The sequence below is a fragment of the Capsicum annuum genome, chromosome 1 (genome assembly GCF_002878395.1).
Source record: "Capsicum annuum cultivar UCD-10X-F1 chromosome 1, UCD10Xv1.1, whole genome shotgun sequence".
In the NCBI taxonomy this organism is placed as follows: Eukaryota; Viridiplantae; Streptophyta; class Magnoliopsida; order Solanales; family Solanaceae; genus Capsicum; species Capsicum annuum.
Window position 1 is genome coordinate 154,231,270 of NC_061111.1, and position 14,634 is coordinate 154,245,903.

Genomic DNA, 14,634 nt, shown 5'->3' on the forward strand with positions numbered 1-14,634 from the left:
ACTGTCAAAGTTTTACTTTGACAGTGCACAAATATGACCTTTAACTATTCAAAACTGCACAAATATGACCTCTCTCCAAGTCAGCCCTTTTAACGACGTGGCACTGCGTGATTGGATTACCTTTCCACGTAGGCGCGAGTGAGACTCACGCATGGGGTTGCAAAATTGAAGGTCATATTTGTTCAGGTTTTGAATAGTTAAAGGTCCTATTTGTGAACTATCAAAGTTTAAGATCAAAGTTATAATTTGGTGTCAAGTTTCGTTTCATTTGTATGTATTAACTCTTACAGTTATGTTTTTATTATTAATGAACAGGGAATGGAAAACCTACAAATTATCAATTGCACAAAGCTGATTGTGTAAATCATTTTTTTTGTTTCACTTTATTCTTACAAATTACGTGAAGTTATTTCTAAAAATATTTTATTGACAATTATTTTACAAATAATAGGAAATAACTTTGAATGTCACATAATTTATAGGTAATGTGATATTTGAATTTTTGAAAACCATCTGATTTGCTAATCCAAAAAATGCTTTATTTTCTTATTAAAATACTAGGACTGTTAAACGAAATTTAGTTATTTCTATACAATAACTTCCACATTTGAGATCCAAGGGCTCTTTTATCATTCAAGAGGTGAAGGGTACCCTTTTTCAAAGTCAAAGAATCAGATTAAAGGATTTAACTAAAATTTACTCATTTTCATACAATAACTTTTGATCGATGATTTAAGATCTAATGATTCATTCTAATCCAAAAGGTAAAGGAAGGCTATCATCACCATCCATCAATAAATCGTAAGCTCAACCGCAATTTCAAATGATTCACTAAATTTTATTAAACATTTGATTTATATAAAAGAAGATCTAGCTAATTTGCAAGATAAAATAAATAAACTTGAATATAACACCGCACGAAATGAGATCACAACATTGATTTCTTACAAAAAATTTATGATAAAAAAACGAAACCTATAATTTAAAGGCTAGAGTTACTGAATTTACCTTGAGCAATATTATTTGCACCCGTAGATAAACTCATTTTTAAATGAACTTTGGTGGCCTGATAAAATGAATCAATAATATTTAATTAATCTGGATGATTTTGAGAGAAAAAGTATAAACACGCACATATCTATTTATATAAAATATTCATTTCATTTCTTAAGTTCATAAAAAGAGAGAACATGTCAACAAAAACACTCATACCTTGCACAAGAAAGTCTGGAATGGAGAAAAGTAAAATGAATTTAATCTTTTTTTTTTTCTTCAAACTCAATATCCTTAATCCATCTCACAAAACGAACTGAAAATACATTGATTCAGCAAAAACTATACAAAGGACATACACTGGCAATAATTGTTGTTGGAACACATACTGCAGTCAAAAAAAGAGCTCAGGCCAGCAACTATCCTCTTAATCCTAATGGTATCCCTACAAGTTATAGTGATGACAAAATCCACAAGTCTAGCCCAATGAAAGCTCCACTGAGCAAGCAAAACAGAAGAAAAGAATCTGTCACGTCTACAGTTTTCTGGTCATGGAGATATTCACCCTCCTGGGAGATCTTCGAACCTTAGATGACTCTCCACTAGTAGCACACATTCCTTTCAAAACCACAGACTTGTTAGGTGTTGTCAAATTCTCCAGTTCAGATGTTGCATTTCTGCTCAGTTTCCCAGGGTACCAAATGTCATCTGGATTAAGAGGTAAAGCAGCAGGATCAAGTTCAAACGATCCCACAGGTACACCCTCTTTTTCAGTTCCAGTCATTCTGAATGATGGGATTCGATGAGAGAACTTGTAAAGTTCATTTGGCTTCACAAACATTAGTCTGGCTGGTGGGCTGGAAAAGGCTACCAAATCCACTCACTTTATCCAGGTAATTTACTTTTATACCAACATCCTCGACAAAATCATTAAGAACCTCCACAATTTCATACTTGTACTTGCTATGTTTTTCTGGATCTGAACTCCAACCAATATCCCAATTTTTAAAGAGAGCCCATGTCTCCCCTTTCCTCGGATAAACAATGAATGCACCTGTCTTACCCTTTCCGCACTGCACTAGATGAGAGAATGTAAGACAATCATTAGACTTTTGAGACCTCCCACGTCTAAATTTCCCACAACCAGCTGGTAACTCTGCCTCTACCCCTTCCATGTCTCCTTGATCCTCTGGATTAGCCTCGAGCCAAGTGAACCGTAGCTCAAATTCAGGAGACAAAAGCTTTCCTAATCTGACAATAGTATCTTGGCATTCCATCAGTGGTGTCATAACAAGCCCAGATTTGGTTAACAGCAAAGCAACTTTCTTCCCTGTGCTTATCAAAATCACTAAACTCTGGATCAGGACACTCGTATAACTCTGGAGGATCACCAATATCTGGTTCGGAATCAGAATCAATGACTTCAACTTTTTCTACCCCACTTGATGGAGGTCCAGTAACCTGTTTGTCAAATTTCCTACAGTTGGCACTTTTATCTTGCCCTTTCTCTTTAGGAGGGGCTGTTCCATTTTGAGTAGCCTTTGCCTTGGAATTACCATGAAAACCAGTAAATTTGGCATTCCATAAGTCATCACCACTCGCTGCTTCTTCCTGCTTTGAATTATCATCTCCAGCTAATTGGTTTGCCCGTACCTTCCTCAGAGGGTTTGCCAAATCATTCTCGTCATCACTTGCACCTTCAATATAGGAGACATGCTGCCATAGGTGAGAAGATCTCCTAGGGCCGCAGCTACCAGACTTAATGCCCTCAGTTTCAGGCTCGGTGCTGCAGCTGGAAGTATCAACCCTCTCACTTGATTCAACTGTCTGCTTCCTACTCCTTTTCCCGTTATTTTTACTAGCCTTTGGCACACAAGCCCCTTCATTTGTATCGCCCATTTCCTTGTCATACTTTTCAGCCTTCCCTTTAGCCTTTAAATTAGTGTTATTTACCTGAGCAGTTTCTTCTCTTCGTACCTCTGGTTGTGACCCCATAGGACCCTGTTGAGATCCCATTTTGCCAGCTCCTTGTGTCATTCTTGAGATTCCCTGGTTGGAAACCTCTTTCTGCTGATACGGAGGGCCCACATCCTGACTCCATTTAGGTCCGAGAGGAGCACCTTGAGAACCTAAATCATATGCAATGAAAGGTTTTGAGCATTTCTGACAGCGTAAAGATCTGTTCACAAAACTCCGGTAGTACTGGTACCTAATATTGCAAAAAGGACATCCAGTCCAAAATGTTTCCGGCATTGCTGACGGAATCAGTTGTGTTTTCTGAATATTATTCAAATTACTGAACTGAGAACCGAAACCATTTGGAATATTATTATCTTGTCTAGCCGAAGGATTTCTATTAACCTGATGAGATGGTCGTCTTGCTGCTGCACCTTTAGATAAACAAACCCTGTACTTACTATCATACATAGCCCTTTTCGTCGGGTCGGAAAGCACCATATTTGCTTCCCCAATTAGCTTGAAAGCTGCTTCTGCACCTGGAAACTTGTTCTTATCAGGATGAAGCACAAGTGCAAGTCTCCGGTGTTGTTTCTTGACGGTCACTTGGTCAGCAACCATATCAATTTGGAGAATCCCATACCAGTCCTTTTCTGATCCCCCCACTGTACTGATGCTCTGACCTGAACAATGAACATTACAAACAGTAAGTAGCTGCGATATATTCTCTAGCTGAGGGTAAAGCCGATCAGCTATCAATGCAACCTTTTGAGCCCCTAAAAAGTCATTACTGTGCATTTTCTTCTCAGCCAACTCTTTAGCCCTTAGGGCTTCATCCTTGTTGCACTCCATTAAAATCCCAATCAATATACTATCAACCAGTGAGATGCACTAGACATGTATACACAAGTCTCCAACGTATATTCCTCATGCTTCACGCCGCATTTGGCTACAGAAAGAGATAATATATCGTATACGAATTTGAGAGAGTAAGAATGGTAAAAGGAGGGAAGAGAATCGCGGGGGAGTGAAAGTGAAAATTTCATGAAGCGGGGAGAGACCCAGATTTCGGAAATTTCATTTCCCCCAAAAGTCTCAACTTTCTTTGTGCTGTTTCCCCCAAATCATCAAATGAATAAAGTCTTTCACAAGTTTTATAGGATGCTTTTTGTCACTTGTATCCTATTGTATTTGTTTTTATAATTTACATCCTAACTTTTTGGGTTCCTTGTATTTTACATTAAGTGTCTTTTTTTTTTGAACTTACATTCTATTCTATTTTTTTTTATAATTTACGTCCCAACCTTTTTATTTCTTTATAAAATAGTAAAATTATTTTTTAATAAGGGCAAAATAGAAATAACAATATACTTCCTCCATTCTATTTTACTCGTTTCAATTTGACATTGCACATTGATTAAGAAAAATAATTAATAATATGATTATTTTGCTATAATATCTTTATTAAATAATATTTACTTTTTAATTTGGAGATAAAACAATTAATATTAAGGGTAAAAAAGGAAAAAAAATTATCTTGTCTTGATTAATGAAAAATAATAAGTAAAATAAAAAATCGAATTAGGAAATTTGGAACGAGTAAAATGGAACGGAGGAAGTATTATTTTTTAAAATAAATTTATTTAATTTTTAGTATAACGAACTTTCAAGATATGTTCTTGCATTCACATTTATCATCTAACTATTGTCATGTGATAAGTATTCTCACTTTAATTTGTAACTGCTAAAATTTCGTAGTGGCGTTGCTTCTGAATGGTGAAAGTACGGTGCAGTGAAATTTCTGGAGCCATATCTATATTAATGCAATCATAATCACCTGTACTACTTGTCCGAAAGAAAATAATAATGTAAAGAAAGGACCAAAATAGAGGAAAAATGAATAGAATAGCAGTAGTTAAGAATAAAGCAAAAAATATAACACATGAATTGATGGAATTTTGTCTTTAACAATGTCTTCCTATATCACTAGTTCTGCAATATCAACGTTCTCTTAACTTAGATGGCATTCGTTTGGAATTTTTTAAAAATTTGAGTTTGCAAATTTTTCATCTAACTTCCTACACTAAAAATTAAATAAATTTATTTTAAAAAATAATACTTCCTCCATTCCATTTTACTCGTCCCAAATTTCCTAATTTGATTTTTTATTTTACTTGTTATTTTTTATTAATCAAGACAAGACAATTTTTTTTCTTTTTTACCCTTAGTATTAATTGTTTTATCTCCAAATTAAAATGTAAACATTATTTAATAAAGGTACTATGGTAAAATAATCATGTTATTAATTGTTTTTCTTAATCAATGTGCAATGTCAAATTGAAACAAGTAAAATGGAACGGAGGGAGTATATTGTTATTCCAATTTTACCCTTATGAAAAAATTATTTAAAAAATAATTTTACTGTTTTGTGAGGAAATACAAAGGTTAGGGTGTAAATTAAAAAAAGAAGACACCTTAGGGTGTAAAATGCAAGGGACCCAAGCGGTTAAGGTGTAAATTGTAAAAATAAATAGAATAGGGTGCAAGTTAAAAAAAGGAAGACACTTTGGGGTGTAAAATGTCAGGGACCCAGTTTTATACTCTCTCCATTTCAAAAACAATAAACTACTTTTTAGTCCGTTTAAAAAAAATCTTTTTTTTAGCAATACTTTAATTTCAACTTTCCACATAACAATTTTTAAAACCACAAGATTAAAGGACATTTTGATACATTTGACACAACTTTAATTTAAGGTCACAAGATTCAAAAGTCTTCTTTATTTTCTTAAATTTTGTGCTAAGTCAAAGTAGATCATTCTTTTTTAAACGGAGGGAGTAATGAATATTGTGTGTCTAATAAAGGCTACAATAATTTATTCGGATTTTATTTACAGTTTTAATTATTATTATTAATGAAATACTACAATAAAGTTAGAGTTATTAATAAATGTCTTAAGTTGAAAATATAATACGATTTCATTTCATCAAAATATCAATTTGAGCAAAAAAAAAAAAAAAAAAGGCCTTATCATAAATAGTAATAAAAGTATGGAAAGATCTTTTTGGCCATAAAATTTGGTCATAATTTGGTTATAATAGTAATAAATCCTATTCATACTATAAATAATTAGTTTTAAGATATTTTTACCTTTTTCATCCTAAATTTGAATTTCTAACATTACTTTATTTATTATAATATTTTTCAATACATTGAAAACTATCCCAATACTTGGGAATAGACAATTTATGTATTCTATTTATATTTTTTATTGACAATTACATAATTAAATAATGGGGAAAGGACATTGTATAACCTTTTAAAAAAAATAATAGTCTAAGTTTTGGCATATGGACACTTGATGTCCAGTCGGCAAAAATATTGTCACTTTATGGCCATTGAGCCATTTGGCATCTTCAGTCATTCCCTTTGTCCATTGGGCCATTTTCGGCCATCCCCTTCCCCTGGCCATTTGGCCTTTTACTCTTTCTTTCTTTTTCTATAAAATTTTTAATTGGAAAATATTTTAATTTTTTATTTAAAAAAATAATAATTAAATATAATTATATAAAAGCGATATAATTATTATATAAATATGTATCTATATAAGATATATGTATAGAAATTATATATATGTATAAAATATATTTATATATAAAATATATATATATATATAATAAAATTGTATAAAATATGTATAGAAATTTATAGTTGATGTATAAAATACACATTTGAATAATAATTACAGCTAAAGGTTGTATAGAATGTGTATAAAATTTGTATAATTGTTGTATAAAATGTGTATAGAAATTATATATACATAAGGTGTATAGAAACTATATCACTGTTGTATAAATATGTATATGTATAGAATGTGTGTAGCAACTGTATAATTATTATATAAAATGTGTATAAAATTATATAATTATTGTATAAAATATGTATAAAAACTATATATATAAGGCGTATAAAAACTGTATCATTGTTGTATAAAATCTATATATGTATAAAATGTGCATAAAAACTGTATAATAATTGTATAATATACATATATACAATGTATATAAAAATTGTATCATTTTTGTATAACTATTATATAGAATACGTACATGTACAAAATGTCTGTAAAAATTATATCATCGTTTATTAAAACATGTATATGAGTCATTAAAATGTGTTATTTTAAAAAAATTATATTTCAAAAAAATATAAAATTTTATTTGGTTACGATATTATAAATTAGTATTTAATTATTTTAAAAGAGAACTACAAAATTTAGTTGATTATTTTATTGATAGAATTAAAAAAAAATTAGTTCTTAGAAAAAAAATGCGCAGCCAAAAAAAGGAAAAAAGGAAGAAAACACAACTAGAAGGAAAAAAAACAACAAAAAACAAATGCAATTTATAATAATAATAATAATAATAATAATAATAATAATAATAATAATAATAATAGAAAAAAAAAAGTAGAAAGAGCAACAACAAAAGTAAAACAAAACATAAAATATCAACTATAAAAAAAAAAAAAAAAAAAAAAAAAAGTCAAAGAAAGGGGCTTAACTAGTGAATGGCTAAAAAATGGGATTTTGTATTCATGGCCATTTCCATGTCTTTTTTTTTTATTGGGAGGTTGATTTTGTCCTTTACCCTTATATAATTGTCAAATGTAGTAATATGTAATTAAGAAAATATAAATTAATTAATACAAATTTATTTATTAATTGTTAGTTATATCTGTTTCTTTTTTAAGTTTGTAGTTGTTTAATTTTAGTTCAACTTTTAATTATGTAGTATAGTTTATACTTTGTACATATTTTGAGAAATTTAATTAAATTATTTTATTTATTGTTTATCTAGTTCGATTTTATGATTTTTTTTTAATGAATATGAAAATTATTGTATGAAAATAGAGTTTTAAGGGTGAATTTTCTAAATAGTCAGCTAAGTTTTAAAATTTTCTTCAAATATTACTTATGGTTTATTTAAGACCACAATATCACTCCACTATCACTTTTTTCCTCAAAAAAATAGTAAACACCTCAAAAGTCTTCTTCTCTCTTAGTTGACATGAATGTCACTAATTTTATTTTTTTTAAAAGACTAGAACTATTTAACTCATTTAATCAAACTATAATTTTTTCTTCTTTGAAAAATGCATTAGTTTATTTTAAAAAAATATATACTTAGAAAAAATTCATCGGTACTAAAACTTGACATATATTTTTTCAAGGGTTATTTTTCTCAATGGCCACTCATATTTTTTGAATTTCCTACAAAAATTATTTTTATCTTTTTAGAGATAATAATATGACTCAACTATCACTATTATTCTCAAAAGAACAAAAGCAAGTATCTTATACGTCTCTTTCTCTTCTAATTGGCGAGTCATGTTATTAAATTATTTTTTAATAATAAACTTATTTAAATCATCAAACTTATTTAGTCAAAATTATATTCTTATTCTTTTATTTTAAAAAATATATTAATTTATTAAGAAGAAATTTTCATGCTTAGAAATCTTTTATCATTACTTAAACTTTCAAATTTTTTCTAAGGTTATTTTCTTGGATTGTTATAAATATTTTTGAAGTCGCTTATAAAAATCACATTTTGTTTTTGCTAAGACAATAATATCACTCAGTTAATAATATTTTTCTCAAAAAATCACTAATTACCTCGTAAGTTTTCTCCTCTTCTAATTAGCATGTCATGTTAGTAAACCATCATTTAAATATATATATATATATATATATATATATATATATATATATATATATATTAACTCCGCAAACTCATTTAACCAAAATAATAGTTTTATCTTTTTTAAATAAAAAATAAATAAACATATTAACTACGCAAACTCATTTAACCAAAATAATATTTTTATCTTTTTAAAATATATTTATTAATTTATTAAGAAGAAATTCTCATATTTAGGTATTTATATTTTTTTTCTAGAGTTATTTTTCTAGATAATCATTCAGGTTTTTATATATAATTGCCTACAAAGATCAGTTGTTTTCTAAAGAAAATAATATTACTAAATTACATAAGTTATCTAGAGATTTTAATTTGCATTTAAAATAATATGATAAAGATTAAATATGGTAAAGAATTTCTAAAAAGAAAATTAAACTAATGCATTTTAAAAAAAAAGAAAATAGTTATAATTTTGAGTAGATGCGTTTCATGAATTAAATAATTTATTAGTTAAAAAATGTGATTTTAATGACATGGCATGTCAACTAAGATAGATATATATTTTTGAGTTGTTTAGTATTTTTTTTAGGAAAAGAGTGATAATTGAGTAATATTATGGTCCTAAATGAAATATAAGTGATATTTGAAAGGAATTCTCAAATTCACTCAAAGTTTTAATAATAATATGTTTTGGTATGTTTAAAATTTTGTTATTTTATATTTGTTATAGATAGATATACTAAAAAATACGTCGTGGTTAAATGTAAAAAGTTATTTTGCTTAATAATTTAACCACAATATTTTTTTCTTTGTAACATTTGTAGCAATAAATGTAACTAAAGTTTATATACATATTCTACATGATCCATCACTGAGAATTTATACTTATCGCTATGAAATCTATTATGTTGCAGACTTTATTTATAAAGAAAATTTTACTTTACAATATATATATATATAGTAAGTGATTTTATCCATGACAAATAATTTGTATCTATCTTCATATAATTAACGAGAATTTATAAAATTTTCTTTAGATTAAGTATATTAATTAATACAATAATTAGATATAATAATTTATTTATTCAAATTATATTTGAAACTTATAAATAAGATCCTGCAAATTTGAATTAAGTCGAATAATAAACACCTCTAAAATTCTTAAAACACATGATCATGATGAAGTTTGAGTGAAACATATTAAAATCTTGTTTAAATTCTTTAAAATTAGTTAATTGAAGTTAATAGAATCATTAATATAGATATTTATTTTTTTTATAAATTATATTTGAAACTTACAAGTTATAAAATTGAATCGCATCATTGACAACACTAACTAAACCAGACTGATAAAGTGTAACACCCCAAAATAGGATAAAGAGTCCCACATTGACAAAATACAGGAGGAATGTTGGGTATATAAGTAAGCAAGTCTTACTCCCTAGTGACACATTTTAAAGCCGTGCGGGCCTGGGCCTAGAGCGGACAATATCACCAGTGGGATGGGCAGAGACAGGGGTCTCTCGGGCCTTTGTGGTTTGGGATGCCCATCGCGGTCAGGGACCTGACTCGGGTCGTGACATATTATTTCGATGAAACAAGTCTAAAGTAAAATTTAGTAAAGTTAATTTGTTTAATTTTGTTATAATAAGTTGATTAAAAAATAACAAAATTTAATCACTTATTTATCTAGATATAAATTATTGTACAAATACACTTTTGTGATAGCTATGTTCAATTATTAATTTTTGGTTTAATTAATTATAACTATATTTATAGTAACTATTAATTAATAATTTAGTGTTAGACTATAAAAACATTGTTCAAATAGATGAGGTTCGAATCTTCAAATAAAATAACCGCTGCCGTAACACTTGATCAAGGTAAAGTGTGTTGATTTATTGTTATCATAATATTTTACAAATTATATATATATATATATATATATATGTGTGTGTGTGTGTGTGTGTGTGTGTGTGTGTGTGTGTATGTATGTATTTTATTTAAGCGTAATAATAAAAAAAATCATTAGAGATCATTTTAGTAACAAATATAAGTAATAATTCATAATTTATCAAAATGTCGTAATATGGGGTGAAAGACTTATATGATTAACACTTATACCTCATTCTCTTTTGTTTGATAGATGTGAACTATATGCATAATTTCTATAAGTGTCAATGTTTATCAGGTTTAAGGTATGTTAAATTGTCGTTATTGCGATATCTTACAATTATGCCTGAGAATTATTTAAATATATATTTATATTTTACAATGGACCTATAAAGTTACAATAGATCTATTAAAGTTATCCGTACCCCCTACAATTGGTATCAAAGCCTATGTTGTTAAAAGTTACGGAAGTAGTATATATTTGGAGTTATTTGATTAATTTATGATAAAAATTAGATTTAGCTATCCGCCAAAACAATATTTATAATATTTGTTTAGATGAATAACTTACAAAAACCATAAAAATATAAAGAATTAAAACAAATAATATCTAGAAAACGTAAAGAATTAAAAATAAGGATAGAAAGACTACAGTATAACATAATTGCTGGAGTTAGTAAAAACTCAATAAATGCACAAAAAGAAGAAATATCAAATTTAGAATTAACAATAGATAGTCTAGAATATATATATCATAATGAACAAAGAAGAATTTATAATAGACGAAAAAATATATGAAAATCACGAAGGATTAAAAATAAAAATAGTATTCTCTAATTTAGGAAGGAGATATAAGAAAATAGGTGAACATTTATATTTAATGTTAGAAAAAGAAGAATTAAAATTAGAAGATAAGTTGGCTGCCATGGTAAGAATAGAAAGAGAAAACGAAGAGATAGATAGAAAAAAGGAAATAGATAAAATAAAACAACAAACTACAAAAGAAATACGAAAAATGGAAGAAACTAAAAATAGTAGGATTGCTGAATTAGAAAAAAAACTACAAATGCTAAAAGATTTGTATGAAAAAAAGACAGAAAGAAAAAGAAGAAAAAGATAAAGAACAAAAATTATTAATTGAGATAAATCAATTTAAAGAAAAATTAGAAATAAAAATAAAGAACCAGAAACCGATGAATTAGAAATAAATGCAATAGATGCTGAAGAAACAGATAATTATGATTCGGAAGATAGTGAAACATATACAGAAATTCTAGAGAACATAGGAAAACTAGAAATTAATGAAAAACAAGAAATAATTAATAAAGAAAATCTAGAACTAATAAATACAGAAGTAAAGACTCTAGATAAAAATATAATACCTAATACATCAGAAATAAGAAAACCAACCTATAATTACAAAAATAAGTTTAAAAGATCTAATCCAAAGGATAAATATAATAAATGGATACCAAAACAAATAATTAATTACAACTTTTTAGATTTAGACTGTGTAATAGACACAAATAAAATTATACAACTATGGGTAGGATACATGTCAAAACAATTATTACATAATAAAATAGAAACAAGAAACACACCAGAATATATAAAAAAGATATTAATAGGAACAGTAAAATTATGGTTTTTAAACCTAGCCGAAGCAAGTAAAAAAGTACTAAGATCTGATAATAAAACAGAAGAAACATCAATACCTACTAAAATACTACCAAAAGAAATATTGAAAAAATATGAAATAGCTATAAGAGAAGAATTTAGTAGTATAACAACAGAAGAAGAAAAAGAACAAAATAAAGAGAAAGATACGAATAAGAATTTAATGTTAAAATTAGCAATATGTAATATGTGCTATATAGATGAGTATACATGAGCATTTAAAGAATATTATTATAAAGGAACATATAATATAGAAGAAAGTGAAGAAATAAGAAAATTATATTTTAGTAAATTACCTGAACCATTTAGTTCAAAAATAATAAAGAATTGGGATGAAGCAAAAATAGTACATACCCTAGAAGCAAGAATAAAATTTTTACAACAATGGTGTAGAAATCTATGTGAAAAATATAGAGAAGAAAAAAAAATGAAAAAAACATTAATAAGAAATTTAGCATGTTGTAAAGATAAAATAGCACCTCAATTTGGATGTGAAGAAGGATATTATAAGAAAAGAAAAAAACATAAGAAATATAAGAAATACAAAAAATTAAAATATAAATATAAGAAACCAAGAAAAAGATATTATGAAAAAAATTATAAACATAAAAGACCATATAGAAAAAAGAAATCTATAAAAGAATGTACTTGTTATAATTGTGGAAACTAGGACATTTAGCTAGAGATTGTAAATTACCAAAAACTAAACAAATATCAGAAATAAAAATAGAACATACAAAATATATGCAGATAGATTATATAGATTATGAATTAGAAAGTGAAGATAGTATATATATATGAAATTTCGGAGGATGAAACAGATGAAATATATAGTGAATTAGATAAATCAAATGACTGAAGAAAATATTAAAATGAACCAAATAACTGAAGAAGATATAAAAATAATAACAAAGGAAGAATATTTAAATGAAGAAGGAACAGATCAAAAAAATATTTGATAGTAATATATGAGACGAAATAAAAGGAAAAGAGTTAGATTTAAGTACAGAAAAATATTTGAAATACCAACAATAAAAAATATATTTAGTAGAAAAAAGGAAGAATACTACATAGTAAGTCAAAAGAACATGTAATAGATTGTAGATATACAAAAGGAAGAGCTAACATACCACTAGTAACAAAAAGAATAATTAATAAAGAAATAAACGATATAAAAAGTAAAGACCCAATAAAATATGTACACCTTGGAGGAACAGAGATATTAATAAAAGTATGTTTCAAAGACAAAATAGATACACCAATAGAATTATATTTAGCAGACGATAGAATTATAAAACCTATAGAAAAAAGTATAATAACCGCTATAAAAGGAAATTTAATATACCAAAAATTTAAATTTATAATAAGTGCGAATTATTCAGTAGCAATAACAGATAAAAATATAAATAAATCATTAGTATTATATTGGAAAATACCAGGAATAAAACTAACCCAGGAAGTAAAATATTTATAGTAAGATGTAAAAATCTATATGTACTAACAATAAAACATAAAATAACAGGAAAAAATAAAATTAATAAAATACAAATAGAAAGTCCTTTTAAACAATTCGTAAAAACAATTGATAATAATGACTATAGTTACAAAAATATAGATATAGAAGAAAATTTAGAAATAATAAATGATAGGATAAGTACATCAAAAAGCATAGCTCACGAAAATCCAGAATCATCAAGTTCATCAAAAAGAACAAGTTATGAAACAACTTCAACAGTTAATTTAAATCAATATTATATAACGGGAACAATAAATTAAAAAGAATATTTAATACTCCTAAACACTGGACTAGAAGAAAATTATATAGCAAAATATCTAGTAAAAAATAAAGAAATAAAATCTAATGGTAATATATGCCCAGATTTACCAAGAAGTCTAATAGACATTAAGGATACGATAGAAAAATAAATAATAATAGGAATTAGAAAAATAAAAATAGAATTTGAAATAAAGGAAGAAATGCAAAAAACAGATATAATATTAGGGATAAAATGGTTAGAACAAGTAAAACCATACAATATAGAATATACACAATTATCTATAATGTATAATAAAGAAAGATTATTCATAAAAAGAACTTTAACATGATATGAAAATATATGCGCTTGTAAAAATAATAGTAGAAAGATCTTATAATAGATATTATACACCATGATAGATACAGGAGCAGAAGCAAACTTATGTAGACACAACTGTTTACCAGAAAATAAATGGGATAAATTAAAAACACCAATAGTAGTCAAAGAATTTAATAATGAAGGAAGTCTAATTACATATGAAGCTAAAAGTGTAAAAATACAACTATGGGATAAAATAATAACATTAGAAGAAATCTATAATTATGAACTAACATCAAAAGATATGCTTTTAGAATGTCATTTTTAGATAAATTATACC

The 14,634-nt window shown here is 26.9% G+C and overlaps 1 pseudogene; it reads right to left on the reverse strand.

Annotated features, from left to right (window-relative positions):
• Nucleotides 1–1,243: 1,243 nt before the first annotated feature.
• LOC107858984 lies at nt 1,244–4,094 on the reverse strand (annotated as a pseudogene).
• Between the last annotated feature and the right edge of the window lie 10,540 nt (nt 4,095–14,634).